Source organism: Symphalangus syndactylus, chromosome 7 (assembly GCF_028878055.3).
Source record: "Symphalangus syndactylus isolate Jambi chromosome 7, NHGRI_mSymSyn1-v2.1_pri, whole genome shotgun sequence".
Classification (NCBI taxonomy): domain Eukaryota; kingdom Metazoa; phylum Chordata; class Mammalia; order Primates; family Hylobatidae; genus Symphalangus; species Symphalangus syndactylus.
Window position 1 is genome coordinate 87,912,311 of NC_072429.2, and position 14,896 is coordinate 87,927,206.

Here is a 14,896-nt window from a genome sequence, read left to right on the forward strand (position 1 = left end):
TTTTTGCTATATGCGATCATAGAAAATTTTTTGTAGAGAAATCCTTTAGGATCTCTCTTTTGGGACTATAATTCTTCCATAAGCAAAGGCCACTATAACACTTATTAATTGACCCAGAAAACTGCCCCATATTCCTTAGCTGCAAGAATATTTGTATCTAATAATGCTACTTTGCCACTTGAAAAATGTAGGCAACTGAGGAACTTTCTGGATTAAAAAATATAATAGTTTAAATAATTATAACCATTAGAACACACAGTCATTCTAAATGCTAATTCTGATTAGGTTACCTGATTTAGCAAATAAAAATACAGGATGTCCAGTTAAATTTGAATTTCCAATAAATAACAAAAAGCTTTTAGAATAAGTATGTTTCATGCAAACATTAGGACATACTTATACTAAGAGGTCGTTTATCTAAAATTCAAATTTAAATAAGTGCCTTGTATTTTATCTGTCCATGCTAGGATTCAGTCAAAATATGAAATTTCAATTAATATTTTGATTCTAATTTACCAAAGAAGGTACAGACATGCCATCATACCCTTTTATTTGTTTTTTCCTCTATAATTATCCTGAAACTTTAGTTATTACCATGTAGTTATGCTGAAATGCAGTTATTGTAAGGAATCATTGCAAATGCCCCTTATATAATTACAATTAATGAATGTCTAATTAAATTATAAGTTCAAAGACACATAAATTTCTTTCTCAAAAAAACCATACTAAAACATAAGTAGTGTAGAGTTCTAAAGTGCATAAAAGATTTGAAATAGAGAAAAATTATCTTCTATTTTCAAAAGGGTATAAGTCATTTTAGTTGTGAATATATCTGTATATCTAGTGCTATAAAATTATTAGTCATTCTATAACTTTAATTATATAGATACTTATTAAATATAGGCCAGGCATGGTGGCTTATAATCGCTTGTAATCCCAGCTCTTTGGAAGGCTGAGGTGGGTGGATCACCTGAGGTCAGGAGTTCGAGACCAGCCTGACCAACATGGTGAAACTCCATCTCTACAGAAAATATAAAAATTAGCCTGGTGTGGCGGCACGTGCCTGTAGTCTGAACTATTCAGGTGGCTGAGGCAGGAGAATCACTTGATCCCAGGAGGCGGAGGCTGCAGTGAGCTGAGATTATGCCACTGCACTCCAGCCTGGGTGACAGAGCAAGACTCTGTGTCAAAAAATAAATAGACAAATATAATAGAAAGGTATGGATAATTTAAAATATTAGCTCTTTTGTTGTGTTGTGTTGTGTTTTTTTAAGATAGGGTCTTGCTCTGTCACCCAGACCAGAGTGAAGTGGTGTAATCATAGCTCACTGAAGCCTCAAATTCCTTGGATCAAGCAATCCTCCTGCCTCAGTCTAAGTAGCTGGGAGGTGCAAGCCACCATACCTGGCTAATTTTTTAATTTTTAGTATAGATGAGGGTTTCCTTTGTTGCCCAGTCAGGCCTCATCTCAAGCGATCCTCCTGCCTTGGCCTCCAAAAGTGCTGGCATTATAAGCATGAGCCACTGCACCTGGCCTACATTTTCAAAATTAAAAAAAAATTAAACATATAAAAATTCCTTTTTACAATAATTATTAATTGTACAGCTTCCTGTGAGTTGAAAAATATACAGGTTAATATTTTATATAATTACCTAATGCTGGGATTTTTTTCCATTAGAGACGTAAATTGTTATGTATGTTTTTTAAAGTGCAAAAAGAAAGATCACCTTTAATAGTCTCAAAAAATAAATAGTTAAATGATTCTAAAGGCTCCAAGGCACCTCTTAGATTTTAACATATAAAAATACAGCTTTCTGCTCAAACCCTGTCCAAAGTATCCAAGAATAACTAATGCCCCAAAATAGTGACTTAAAATCAAGTCTGTTATGGCAAATATATAGAAACTCATGTGACATAGAAAAAATACTCCAAATTTCTTCAGGTGAGCTGAAAAGTAAATTCAAAATACTATTCTTACTAGTAGCGTCTAAAAGAGGGGCTAGGAGCGGGATGTGCACCTGCATAGCCTTAAAAATTCTCCTAGTTTTACTGGATACCTCCTGCCAGTTCTCAAAACACCAGGAAGTTGTGACTTACCCACCCACACACCACTTTGTTGAGTTATTATTCTAAAATGGTAGTGGTTTAGTTAACTTTTGATAAGCCTTATGCCATCTTTAAATATTAGATGTGAGAAATTAAAAAGCAAAATACTCTCATATAATTTCTAATTATCTCATATATATATTGAGCCATATTGAGTCAGGTCACTCATTCTCCCAAATATAAAAACAGCATTTACTTGTTTGTACGTAGTCCAAGGAGGCTTGGGGAGCACTGTGGGCATTAGGTAAGAGAAATTGGAACTTGCCATTATAGAAAGAGGAATGCATGATACACAGTCATTTCTGATGGACTTGGGAAGCCCAAAATATAAACCATGCTCCAGAAAGGTACAACAGAGTCCCTGAGGGGGAATTCAACATAAGACAAGAAGGAACGTAAATGACTGACTAAAGTCATTTACTAACTAAAGTGTGAGGCCTGTGGAATGCAGAAGAGGACTGACTCCAGGGATCCAAGAAAAACTAATGCCCAAAGATACTGACTTAAAACCAAGTCCATTATGACAAACAGAATCATTCCAGGTATAGAACTGCCAGGAACAGAAAGCCTTCTTAACCCAGCACCCGACCATGAGTGCATCCCCAAGGCTGAATGTGTGAAGTGAGGGGATTTTGAAATGCTTTGGAACTTGAGTAATTCTGCCAGTAGATCCCTCCATAAATTGGAGATGGAAAAAAAAGAAAGGCGTTCATTTCTGAATTCATGGGACAATTTTTGGCCATGCGAACTATCTGCTGGTAACAGGAATTCAGAGTAGTGTCTAGAGTAGCTAACACTGCCAGCTAATGTGTCACATCAGTTGTCAATCATGTCAACAGATCTCAAGAATAACGAACACTAGGGCATTGTGGGAGCAGAGGGCAACTGAGGGCAACAAGGACAGGATGGCTGGGACCTCTACCTTAGGATGTAGAGCCATCAAATTGACATCTGGGAAATATCAGTGTCTTAGATTGTTTCATGGATATAGATGTACATATGCTCACACACATACATACACACACACACACAAAAATTCCCTCGGAATTTCTAGAAATTATTACAAAGAACTAGAATTTACAAGTAAGACTTAAAGCTCCAGATAAATGAGTCGCAGTAGTAACATGACTTCTATTTATGCCCTTGGATTGATGGGGTCTGTAATATTCAACATACTGCTTTCATGTCAGTAAAATACAACCAACATACACTCTATTTCAATAAATGGTACTCTCATTCACTAAATTATTCAAACCAGAAATCATGGATGTATCCTTTTTTGCTCTTTATTCCTCACCTCTCATACCCTAAGTTGTGTCAATTTCACTTGTTAAGTATCTCAGAATCTGTTCCCTGTACCACATCCCTACTGTCAACACCCATGTTGAAGTCACCATCCTCTCTAGCATGGACTGTTAGGAAAATCAGCTCGTTTGCTTCCCTTCATCTCCTCTTGCTCCCAATCTTCTATTTTCTTTATTGCTGTGGTAGTAATATGTTTTAAATGCAATTCTGTTCATGGCCCTCCCTTAAAGTCTTTTTATGATTTCTCGTTCTTCTTATCATATAGACCAAAATCTTTAACCTAGCACTGTAATTTAGGCTCTCTCTGCCTTCCTCGCCAATCTTGGGAAACCTTTAGCACATAGACAAGGATAAATCCCAATATTCCACACTCTCTAAGCAATGTGTTTCTCTCCTTATGACCATAACAAACCAATAATTAGTCATTTATGTTATAATATATGCTATTATTTGTCATTATTTGTTTAATGTCTGTCTTCCCTGCTAAACTATAAGCTGCTCGTAAACCTAGTCTCTATTTGTATTTCCCCCTAACCTCATCCCCAGTGTCTATATGGTAAGGCCTAGACTTAGAAGAGAAATATTTACTATACAAATAAAAAAAAGTATGAATCCCCCATAAGTAGTTATTGCAATGAGGATTTGCTCTCACCCAATGTATTTGTACTTTCCTACTGGGAAAAAAAGTTGAATTAAATAGATTTTTTAAACATTTAAGTAGATTTTATATCCTTTCTAGGAAAATTCATTTGAATATTCACACCTTCATCTCCTGCCAACATGTTTCAAAGTCACACACTGAGAAAATTCTGAGAACAGCTGGCTGGAACATTTCTTGATATTTTAAAAACTTATATAGGAAATAAGTAAAGATAAAATCATAAAGATCAGGTCTGCATATTGTCTTCTTAAAGAAGAAAAGCTCAGTAATTCACCCTTTCACTTGAGTTTGCTTGAAAGAAACCAGCACATTACAAATTCTAGAAAATCTCCTTTCTAAAGAGTTAAAGGTTAGATAGTGTTAGGAGGCCTCAGTTATTTTTCCTTTGATGTTGAGGCAAGCCAAGGCTACTGAAAAGCCATTGAAGTTGGTGGAAGCTGACAACCATTCCAAAAAGTGGAGTTTGTATACAAGGGAGAAAGAGAGTAAAGAGCCGCTATGTTATGTTCAGATGTTCATACTATACCACTAGTTTCTTTAGTGTTACTGCTAATCACGGCAATTTAAATGATGAGAATAGATAAGAAACAAGGCACCATTTAAATAGATCACTTAAGCTTACGGTAAAATTTAATCACTACCTCTAATTACAAAGAAAGGGAAATCACAAAAGAAATTATTTCAAGTATATTAGTAGTGACTGCCATTTTACTGACACTATTTGAATGGATACAAACAAAACACCTTAAAAAGAGAAGGGCAGTGATTTCTGACACCTTACATTGTCTAACACACTCACACAAAACACGCTGCCTTATATAACTAGGTCTAAAAGAAATCAACTAAAACTACCAAAATTAAGATAGCATGTGCATTAGTTTTCTAGGGCTACCATGGCAAAGTACCACAGACTGGATAGTTTAAACGGACATTTATTTCCTCTCGGTTCTGGAAGCTGAGAAGTCCCAGATCAAGATGTCGGCAGGGTTGGTTTCTTCTGAGGGCCTCTCTTCTAGGCTGGTAGATGGCCATCTGCTTCTACTGTTTCCACAAGGTCATCTTTCTGTGTCTGTGTTCTAATCTCCTCTAATAAGGACACCAGTCATTTACTTTAGGGTCCACCCCTCTGGTCACATTTTACCTTCATTATCTTTCTAAAGGCCCTATCTCCAAACACAGTCACATTCGGAAATACTGGTGGTTAAGACTTAAACACATGAATTTTGAAGAGACATAATTTAGTCCATAACAGCATGCCTGTTAAAAAATGATGTATTTTCCTTCTGCTTCCTATTTTTTGAGAAAGAATTCACGTGCTATAAAATTCACTCTTCTAAAGTGTACAATTATATTTATAGGATTCTTTGGGATAGGAGTCTACCTATATTTGCTTCCACGAGGAGGCTTGTGTTCTCTCTACTTTTTCATTCAATCATTTTGAGCTTTATTTAGCACTTTTCCCCCCAGCTATCATTAGTGATACTTTATGGTAGCAATTTGGTTAAAAAAAAAATAGATGGTTTGGTGAAAGTCTGGGCTCTAGAGGCCTCATGAATTAGATGTTATTGACCTCTCTTTTAAGTGAGCCCCACCATTCTCCCAGTCTAAACCTCAGAGGTAGGAAGCTAGGGCCTAAGCAGTAAAGTTTCATTATCCAGCCACGTGGCAACAAGGAGAATCAGCTCCTTGAGGGCTGAGATGATTTCCACTTCATATCACAAAGTCACTTAATAAGGATGCACACAACTTGGCTTTCCTTTTCTTTAAGACAATGTACAGAATTTAGCACAAAAGGGAATATAAGTGCAAACTCACAGAGTTTCTTCTTAAGTATGAGCTTGTGAAAACTCAATAGCTTTCAGAATATGATGTGAAGAATTTAGTCATGATACTGGTGAAAGTGAGAAGGCATCATGTATTTATAGTACTTGAATCAAATTTTTACATGCTTATCAAATTTTAATTTGGTAAATCCTTCTATTTTCTTTCTTTGTTTCTTTCTCCTGAGACAGGGTCTTACTTCATTGCCCAGGCTGCAGCGCAGTGGTGCAATCTCGGCTCACTATAACCTCCACCTCCCAGATTCAAAGGATTCTCATGCCTCAGCCTCCCTAGTAGCTGGGATTACAGGCACACACCATGTCCATCTAATTTTTTGGTATTTTTAGTAAAGATAGAGTTTCACCATATTGGCCAAGCTGGTCTTGAACTCCTGGCCTCAAGTGATCCTCGCCTTGGCCTCCCAAAGTGCTGGAATTAGAGGCATAAGCCACCAAGCCCACCCTATTCTTCTATTTTCTACCTTTAATTTCTTACCACTTTAACTCAATGGCTTATTTAAACCATGGAATTCAAGTATATATGAGCTTATTTCCGAACTCAAACCCCAATTGTTTAAATGGTGGTGGGTCATGGCAAGAAACTGTCTATTCCTCCACTGGTTTTCCGTAACAGAAAGATGGCATCCACAAAACTCTCCTCCAGAAGAAAATACACTGAGGCATGCATTGACATTGGGTAAAAGAGGAGCTGAGCACAAACGTTCCTAAGCTATATTCTCATAATGGTTGGTCGTAATGGTTGGACATTGTCTTGCCGATTAGAATACCTCTTTGTTAAGACACAGCTTTTTTTCTACTTTCTCCTGAAGTGATTGGTTTGTATGTTTTCTACTGTCCTGAATGTTCAACCTTGCTTTCTCTGTAATAAAATAAGTAATGTGTACATTCTCCAACAGAAAATCACATAGACTATAACACACATACACACATACAGATGATAATACAGAAAGTGTCTATACAATGATAATACTGAAAGTGTATTCAAAGATACTTTCTTTGTAAGAGTTAGAGTCATAGTCTTTAAATTATTCCCCTGAAGCTGTCTTTCACACACAAAAAAAGGTCAAGAATCATCTCACCCACATGTATATATATGCACATACAGATATATGTGTATATATGTATATATATACATACAGATATACATACAGATATACACATACAGACATATATATACACATCTGTGTGTGTATCACATATACATGTGTATATGTGTGTGTATATGTGATATATATACATCTCACTCAGATATATTGTATATGTATACATGTGATATATATACATCTTACACAGATGTGTATATATATACACATACAGATATGTATATGTGTACACATATACATACAGATCTATACACATATACATACAGATATACAACACATATCTGTATGTGTGTCACATATGTGTGTGTGTGTATATGTATATATAGAGAGAATTGTACATTATTGAGGATACTCAGCCTACACAATGAATACAACCTTTTAAAGGAAAATAAAGATATGATCATCTATTTGTAATAAAAAGTTGTCCAGTCTTTAAAAGATGTACTTTACTGTCAGGCTTTATGAACCACACAATTTCCAAATTTGATAACATTTTGCAGAATAAATTTTCTACCAAGTAAGTTGCTCTTACTAGAAAATTAGTAAACCACTTCATAATTTTGGATAGTAAAATATATTACAACAGAATAAAATTGTCTTTTTCTTAGTCTAGAAACAAACTATTACACAGCAGCATGCTAATTAATATTTCTTTGTGTTTTTCCACAGGCTGTTGCTACCCATGTGAGAGTAAAGAAGGGAACTTAAATCAGTGCTGCTTTCCTTGATGGTTCCACTGATCCAAAAGCCCACTGAAGTCAATAGGATTTCGTCTTTAGCAGAAATGCTGCACTTAGATTATCTCCATAGGAAAGTACAGAAAAAAAAAAAAAAACTGATCCAAATAGCTGAGTTACTTTCAAACCACTCAGCCTGCTTTATTTTTAAACATATTAGAAGTTTCACTAATCTTTAAAGTGGATTTTGTACACTAAGAGTAATACTTACAATAATAATATAATACATCAAAGAAGAGATAACTAGTCTGTATGATTGATATTTTAGCTTCCTCCCATTTTTGAAACAATTTCCTTTGGTTTCATGTCAGCTGGGTTCCTTTAAAATACAAATACAGTAGCTCCCCAGTGCCCCTGGCTGGGAGATCACAATGAACCAGTCCTGAAATCTTTCCACCTTGACTGCCAAGGCAGATCTAATTACTCCAGAGCCCTGCCTTCATTTTCAGGGCAGAAGTAAATGCTTCCCTGTGTGGGACACCAGTCAGAGCAACAGGCACTTCCTCTGATCTGACTAATCATTCTTGCAGTGTGGTAGTGCAAGAGAAGAGAGAAAATATCATTCAGAGACACTTTTTTCCTAAGATTTGGGGCCTTAGTCTTTAAAATATTCCCCCAAAGCTCTATCATCTCACAGACACACAAAAAGGTCAAGAATCTCCTCCATAAGATGTCTCTCACCTGGATGGTATAATTAGCCACATTGTATTATTTTCCTCCTTTAGAAAAGTTCTCATTTTATCTTTCTCTAAGTGCCCTAATCTGAAAAGTACACTTCAGGATTGTCATAGGATTAAACACAGGGAATTTTGGAAATGTTTAGCACACAGTATTTCCCAAAAAGAAAAAAGTTTCTTCAATGACTTTGCCATTTCGTCTCTGCATAGGGTGTTCAGATGTAAAAATATATATATTTTTAAAAAGTACAACAGCTGCAGAAATAACTATTTTCACGGCAACATTTGCTTTTCAGAGAGCCTTAAAACAGGTTGTCTATTATTATAATATAATATATAATAGGAATATTATTATAATAATTTTAATAATATTATTAATTTAAAAAGATATTTCTTAACCTATGCAGGTGGTGGAGAATATCTGAATTTAGAAGAAAAAGAATGAAAAAGAGGGCACTATAAGTCAAAAGCTAACAGAATGTAGCAGAAAGAACACTGGGAACTGGGTTTGGACCAATATTATCAATGTGATCAGTGACGTCAAAAGAGAAAGAAATTTTCAAAACCTCAGAACAGCATCACTACTACTGCTTATGTGTTGATTTATATATTCAATCTTTCTAAGCTTTTGAAAAAAAAGTGGTCTTTTTTATCTCTATACACTTATTTTCTTTTTTTCTTCATTTCTTCTTTTATTTACCCACCAGGTGTCATATAAGGCACTGGAGAAACACAGCTGAATTGCGAAGATTCTTAGAGGTGTCCATGGTACAATAAAAAAGACAGATAGATAAACCTACTTTCCTGGTGAGGACATACATAGTGTGTCCTACTTTTTTCCTTGGTTCTAATTTCTAATTTTACTTTCTTTCTAAAGCCTGTTTTTTAAAACAAATCTGATTCAATTGTGTCTAAATCAGAGAATGGACTCAGGGTGACTTATTCAATCACCCAGAGATTATTATCCGAGAGCTCAGTCAAAGATTAAAATTGACTGAGGCTTTCAGGACAACTATAACAGCTTCAAAAAAAAAATGAATCCTGAGGATTCATTTACAGATACTGAGAAATAACAATTAAGTTGTCAATGATACTATCTCCACTCTCAGCAACCATTCCACACCCCAGTGGGGCTGCTACAGAGGCAACCTGTGAGTACCCCATTCCATTCCTACATGCTGTTACTTCTTTCATTAGAGCAGGTTTCTATGGGTATGTACCCTGCAGTAGATGGAGAGGAGGTATTGAATATAAAATGGGAAGAGAGATAGAGAATAGAAAACATTCTCAGAGAAGAATCTTAAGAATTCTTTTGCCACCGTAAACCACAGGACAAGGCAACCTTTTCTCCAGGTAGACACCACTTTGAACAGCAAATATGAAGGCCCTGAAGTGTTTGTAAAATAAAAAATAAAAATAAAAGCTTTGAAGGCACATGAAGCTAACTCCACTTTAGCCTTGATGTCTCAATTTAGACATAGGCCTCTCCAGGAAGACTTTCCTATAACCTACCCTTGCAAGACTGATTTGGGACCACTCCAGTGTGCTCCTATTGGACTCTGTGACTTGCAGCAGTTATAATACTACTATGCTTCATTGAAGTATCTTATTTTCTTCTTTGTCTGCTTTATGAGAAAAGAGTCTCAAAAAAAAAAAAAAGAAATAAAATAGCTTCATAGGTTTGCTGGCAAAACAGTGTTCAACCCATAAAAATCACCACGTAAATGTCAGGTTCTTCATCATTTTCATCATCATAATTATCATGATTTTGGATGAGTCTAAACTACCTAAATAAGGGAAGGGAAGGAGTTTTTATCAACATAACCTAGAATATGAATGAGCTTTCAATAAATTTTTGTTGAATTAACAAATAGGTGGATAAACAAATTTATGAATTATCATTGGTTGCTTAACAAATTCTATCCAAATGAATTTTGAAGTTGTTTCTTTTAGATTATTTTCTATTTTTCCAAAAGGAAGACTAATGACAGCTATCTAAAAGACTGAAAAGGAAAATATGGTCTGGTGAGGACCAGACCATAAAATTTGCTAAGGACCCTGAATATCTATTCAGAGGTCAGGCAAAAGTAACTGCCACTATCTTATCTAATTCTGAGAAAGCTCCTTTCAGAAAGTAGAATTTCCAAGACACTTCAAATGAAAGGGTAGGTGGTTTTGTGAATATCTTGACATATAAACCTTCTGGAGAATAATTCAGCAATATTTATCAAAAGTTTTAAAAATCAAGTAATGCCTTCTCTAGAAATATCCTAAAATGATAATTAAGAATATGAACAAATGTTTGACTTTATAGATACTTGTAGCAACATGGTTTACAATATTTAAACATAAGGTAAATGTCCACAATAAATTATTGGTTACATAAGTTATTCTACATTTTTATAATACAACATTAAAGAGCTACTTGTGCCATGTTTATTATAATGAAAGATATTCATAATATAATGGGCTACAGGACAGTATATACATAATATAATAGGCTACAGGACAGTATGTAAAGTATAATACCATTTTTGTTTTATTGAGAGGGTAGGAATAAGAATAGGGAAAGAAAAAAAAACTAGCAAAATAACAGTACGAAAGCCAAAAAGCTGGTAATCTTTCTCAAGCATTAACGTCCCCTTGTCAATGTGCAATTAATCATCGGGTTCTGTCCTTTTCACTGTTTAAATGTCATTTAAACTCACAGTTCTTTTCATCACTATTGTCATCATCTTTATTTAGAAACAATTTTATGTTTTTGTTAAAAAAAAAAAAACTACATAATTGATGTCCCTGCCCCCGTGTTGCCTTGCTCCATGCTTCACAGAGAAAATACAGACAGAATGATCTTTCTAAAATGCCAATCTGAATGTGGCATCATGCTTTCAGCACAAGGCCTAAACTCCTTGGCATCACATGTTGAATCATTAAAGCTCTGATCTCTACCTACCTGCCTCTGCAGCTAATTTTCCATGGCCCTGCTTCTATCCACAACTTGACTTTAAGCCAAACTGAACTATTTGCACATTTCCTAAGTTTACCATGTCCACTTCTCTGCCTCTTTGCACATGCTACTTTATCCACCAAAAGCCAACTTGTCTCATCTAGTTGCTCTTCATCTTTTGCAGAGATAAAATCATTGCTGTTTAAAATCAGAATGGACTATCAACTCTTCTGCTAACACAGTCCTTCATTTCAGTGATAAACTATAGCTCCACACTCAGAAATGGGTGAGGACAGGGGAAGGCTGAAATTTCAAGGTCTCTCTCAGCTTTTCCATGAAATTATACAAGAACCAGAGCAAGTCTAGCAAGTGACTCGTTGGCTGGCTAAGCACATTTATGAGCCTTTTGGTAGGCCAAGGAAAGCCTTATTTTAGAAGGGGATTGAGAGCTAAATTGTTTTGTGTACTATCAAAAGTTGATTTGCATGTAGAAGCAGTAAGGATGAACATAAAGTAATGAAGCAGGGGGAATCTTGAGAGATGAATGGAGATGAGCAGCTTTGCAGAAGGCCAGGGCCTTGAGGAGCCTCACCAGTGAGTGATAAATTGCCATGGCAGAGTGGCCATAGGAGAGCTGTCGGTAACCCACACAGATCCCCTGTGACAAGCAAGTGCAGGTGCACCTTTCCCCCAGTTTTTGTGAGCCAATCACCAGCTCACAGCTGCACCCTTTTAAAAACTGCTTGTTAACAACAGGAGCAGCCTAGTTCAGAAACGCCTGAGAGGTTACACCCTTCCTCCAAGTGGTAGCCAGTAGCCAGTGACTGACTAATAAAGAGGTACAAAAAGCCTTCCCCCTTGTCCTTGTCAAAAATAAAACTGTGGGTTCCATTTTTATTCTGGAGCTCACTGTGGCATCAGTTGAACCCACTTCTTTAAGTGTTCTTCTTTTCCTTCTTCTCCTTCAGTTGTGCCTCCTGGGATTAACTCTCAGATAAATTATTAATACTTGTACTTAAACCACGTGTCATAGTATGCTTTTGAAGGAGTCCAAACTTAAGTAAGAATCAGACCAATTTGGTTTAAATGTGCATTTAAACCCAGATGATTTTTTTTGCCCAGCTTTTTCCTTGTCTTATCCTATTTTCTTCATTACCTTAAAGATTTCACTGGAGCCACTTCCACAATAAATCATTGCCCAAGAATCCCTGTCTCAGGTTTTGCTTCTAAGGAACTCAGCCCAGGATAGCAACCTAGGACTTTTGAAGACCAAGAATGTGTCACACTAAACTTCAAAGTATTTTGATTGCAGAGATGAAAACTCTCCCATTACCTCATTTTCTGAAGATTGTTCTGCACACATATGTCCATCAAAACACACCCTGCAAAGACACCTTCTATAAGGGTTCAGGGGAAATTGAAGATCAGTGGCTGAACTTCCCATGGGCTTTGACACACACTAAAGGAAAAAAGCAGCTACAAGGAGATAGATCAATCACTGGAGTTAGCAACTCAAAACCAACGAAAAGTGTCAAGATATACGTCTCTGGGAATTCATGGAAATAATAGAGAGGGGATAAGAATTCCCACACACAGTTGGAGTTGTAGCAGATGAAGCTGATGCTACCCGTTCTCCCTTAGCCTCACCACAGTTTTCCTGCAGCTGATTCCCAGCACACTGATAACATATGCCTGTTTTCTTCTTCCTGAAGACATTCTCCAGTAACACAGAAGCATATTCCATTGCACATAGGTGAAGCCAAGAAGTGCAAGGGCAATAAGATACCAGGGGCAACACTCAACCAATAAGGGAAGGGAGTCATGGATAAATGCCATGCCTTCCCTAGCGTGGAGTCTCGAAGGATAAACAATGGGACTGAGTCTCAGGTACCTGTAGTAATTTACTCATTAATGTGCCTTTTACTGGCTTTGCTCCCATTTGTCTCATTTTCCCCTCTCCTTCACTAGTGCCTCCTGGGATTAACTCCCAGATAAATTATTAATACTTGTACTTAAATCATGTGCTTTTGAAGCAATCCGAACTTAGGAATCAGATCAACTTGGTTTAAATGTGCATTTCTTTGAAGAATTAATTCCAGTGTCACATTTTTGGTAAGCCTTCTCTGACCCACTCTCACCCCAACCTGTGCTACCAAGCTCCATGCATAAATCTAATGTTAGAATAATGTGCGAGACAGAGAGAGAGAGAGTGTGTGTGTGTTACCTCAAGGACTGTGAGTTCCTTGAAGTTAGAAGCAGTGTTTTATCTCTGTTAATATCCCCAGTGCCAAGAGCAGTGTCATTAGTTTTGATGAATATACTAGTTTAAGTTATTTATACTGTAGATAAGAACTTAAGCCAAAAAGCAGGAGAGAGGAGGACTTATTGTATCAAATAACTAAGCAGTCATGAGATAGATATTCAGGTTTATCTTCATTCAGGGCTCAAATGATGATACCAACATTTATTTTCATTATCTCTATTTCTCTGGGGCCTGCTTCCTTGCAGTTGGCTGCATTTTCCATGTGATTAAAAATGACTACACCAGCAATTCTCACTAATCCTCCAAGGTTCATATCCACTAAGAAAAACAGAGTATTTATTTCAGCACACCTAAAAAAAAGCATCATTGTAACTTCTTAACTCTAAGAGGATCACATAACCATCCCTGAGCCAATCATTGCTTCCGTTAGAATGCAATGTGCTGACTGGTTAAGGTCTAGGTAATTTGCTTCATTTTTGACCCAGAGAAAGAGGCCAACCTAAAGCAAAAGGCTGAAAATTAAGGAGGGGTATTTCCTGGAGGAAATCAAAGAGTTATTAGCAGGAAAGAGGAAATCATATGCTAGAAAGCATATAATAGATGTTTCACTACAATGAATAAACAATGATGAATGATAATCTACTTTAATATCATAGAATTTCACTGTGATTTTTGCAAGTAACTACCATGTTTGCATTTAGATTCACATCATTTCACATACAATATGTATAAACAAGTACACTAAGAGAATCTAATTTTAATCTAGAAATTTCTTCTAATCAATCTCTTGATTGATTAGAGCGTTCTTCGTTTTCTTGCTCAGGCTCAGTGCTTTTGTCCACTTGGGTGGATAGGAACATTTGTTTTAATAAAAGCTTGCTTAATACTTGGAACTATGGCAACATATTTAAATTTATTTATAGGACAAAACTAGGTACAACCTCCAGGGAATAGATCTGCCCCATTAACTAGAGCTCTCATTGACTTCAAATATGGAGAGAGTTGATGTTCTGAGAATGAGTGTTAACAGGTGCTGAAAGACCTGTGCATAATGTTTATAACAAATACAAGAGATTATGAGTGAAAATGTATCCAGGGAAATCCAAGACTTCCCCTGTGGTGGGTATTTCACCAGGCTACAATTAGAGCATTAAAGAAAGCAGTATTGTACTTAAAGTAGAAAATAAAATCTTACATAATTAATAGTCCCTTTTTTCAATTTTCTAAATTAAATAAAAAATTATCATTGAATTAA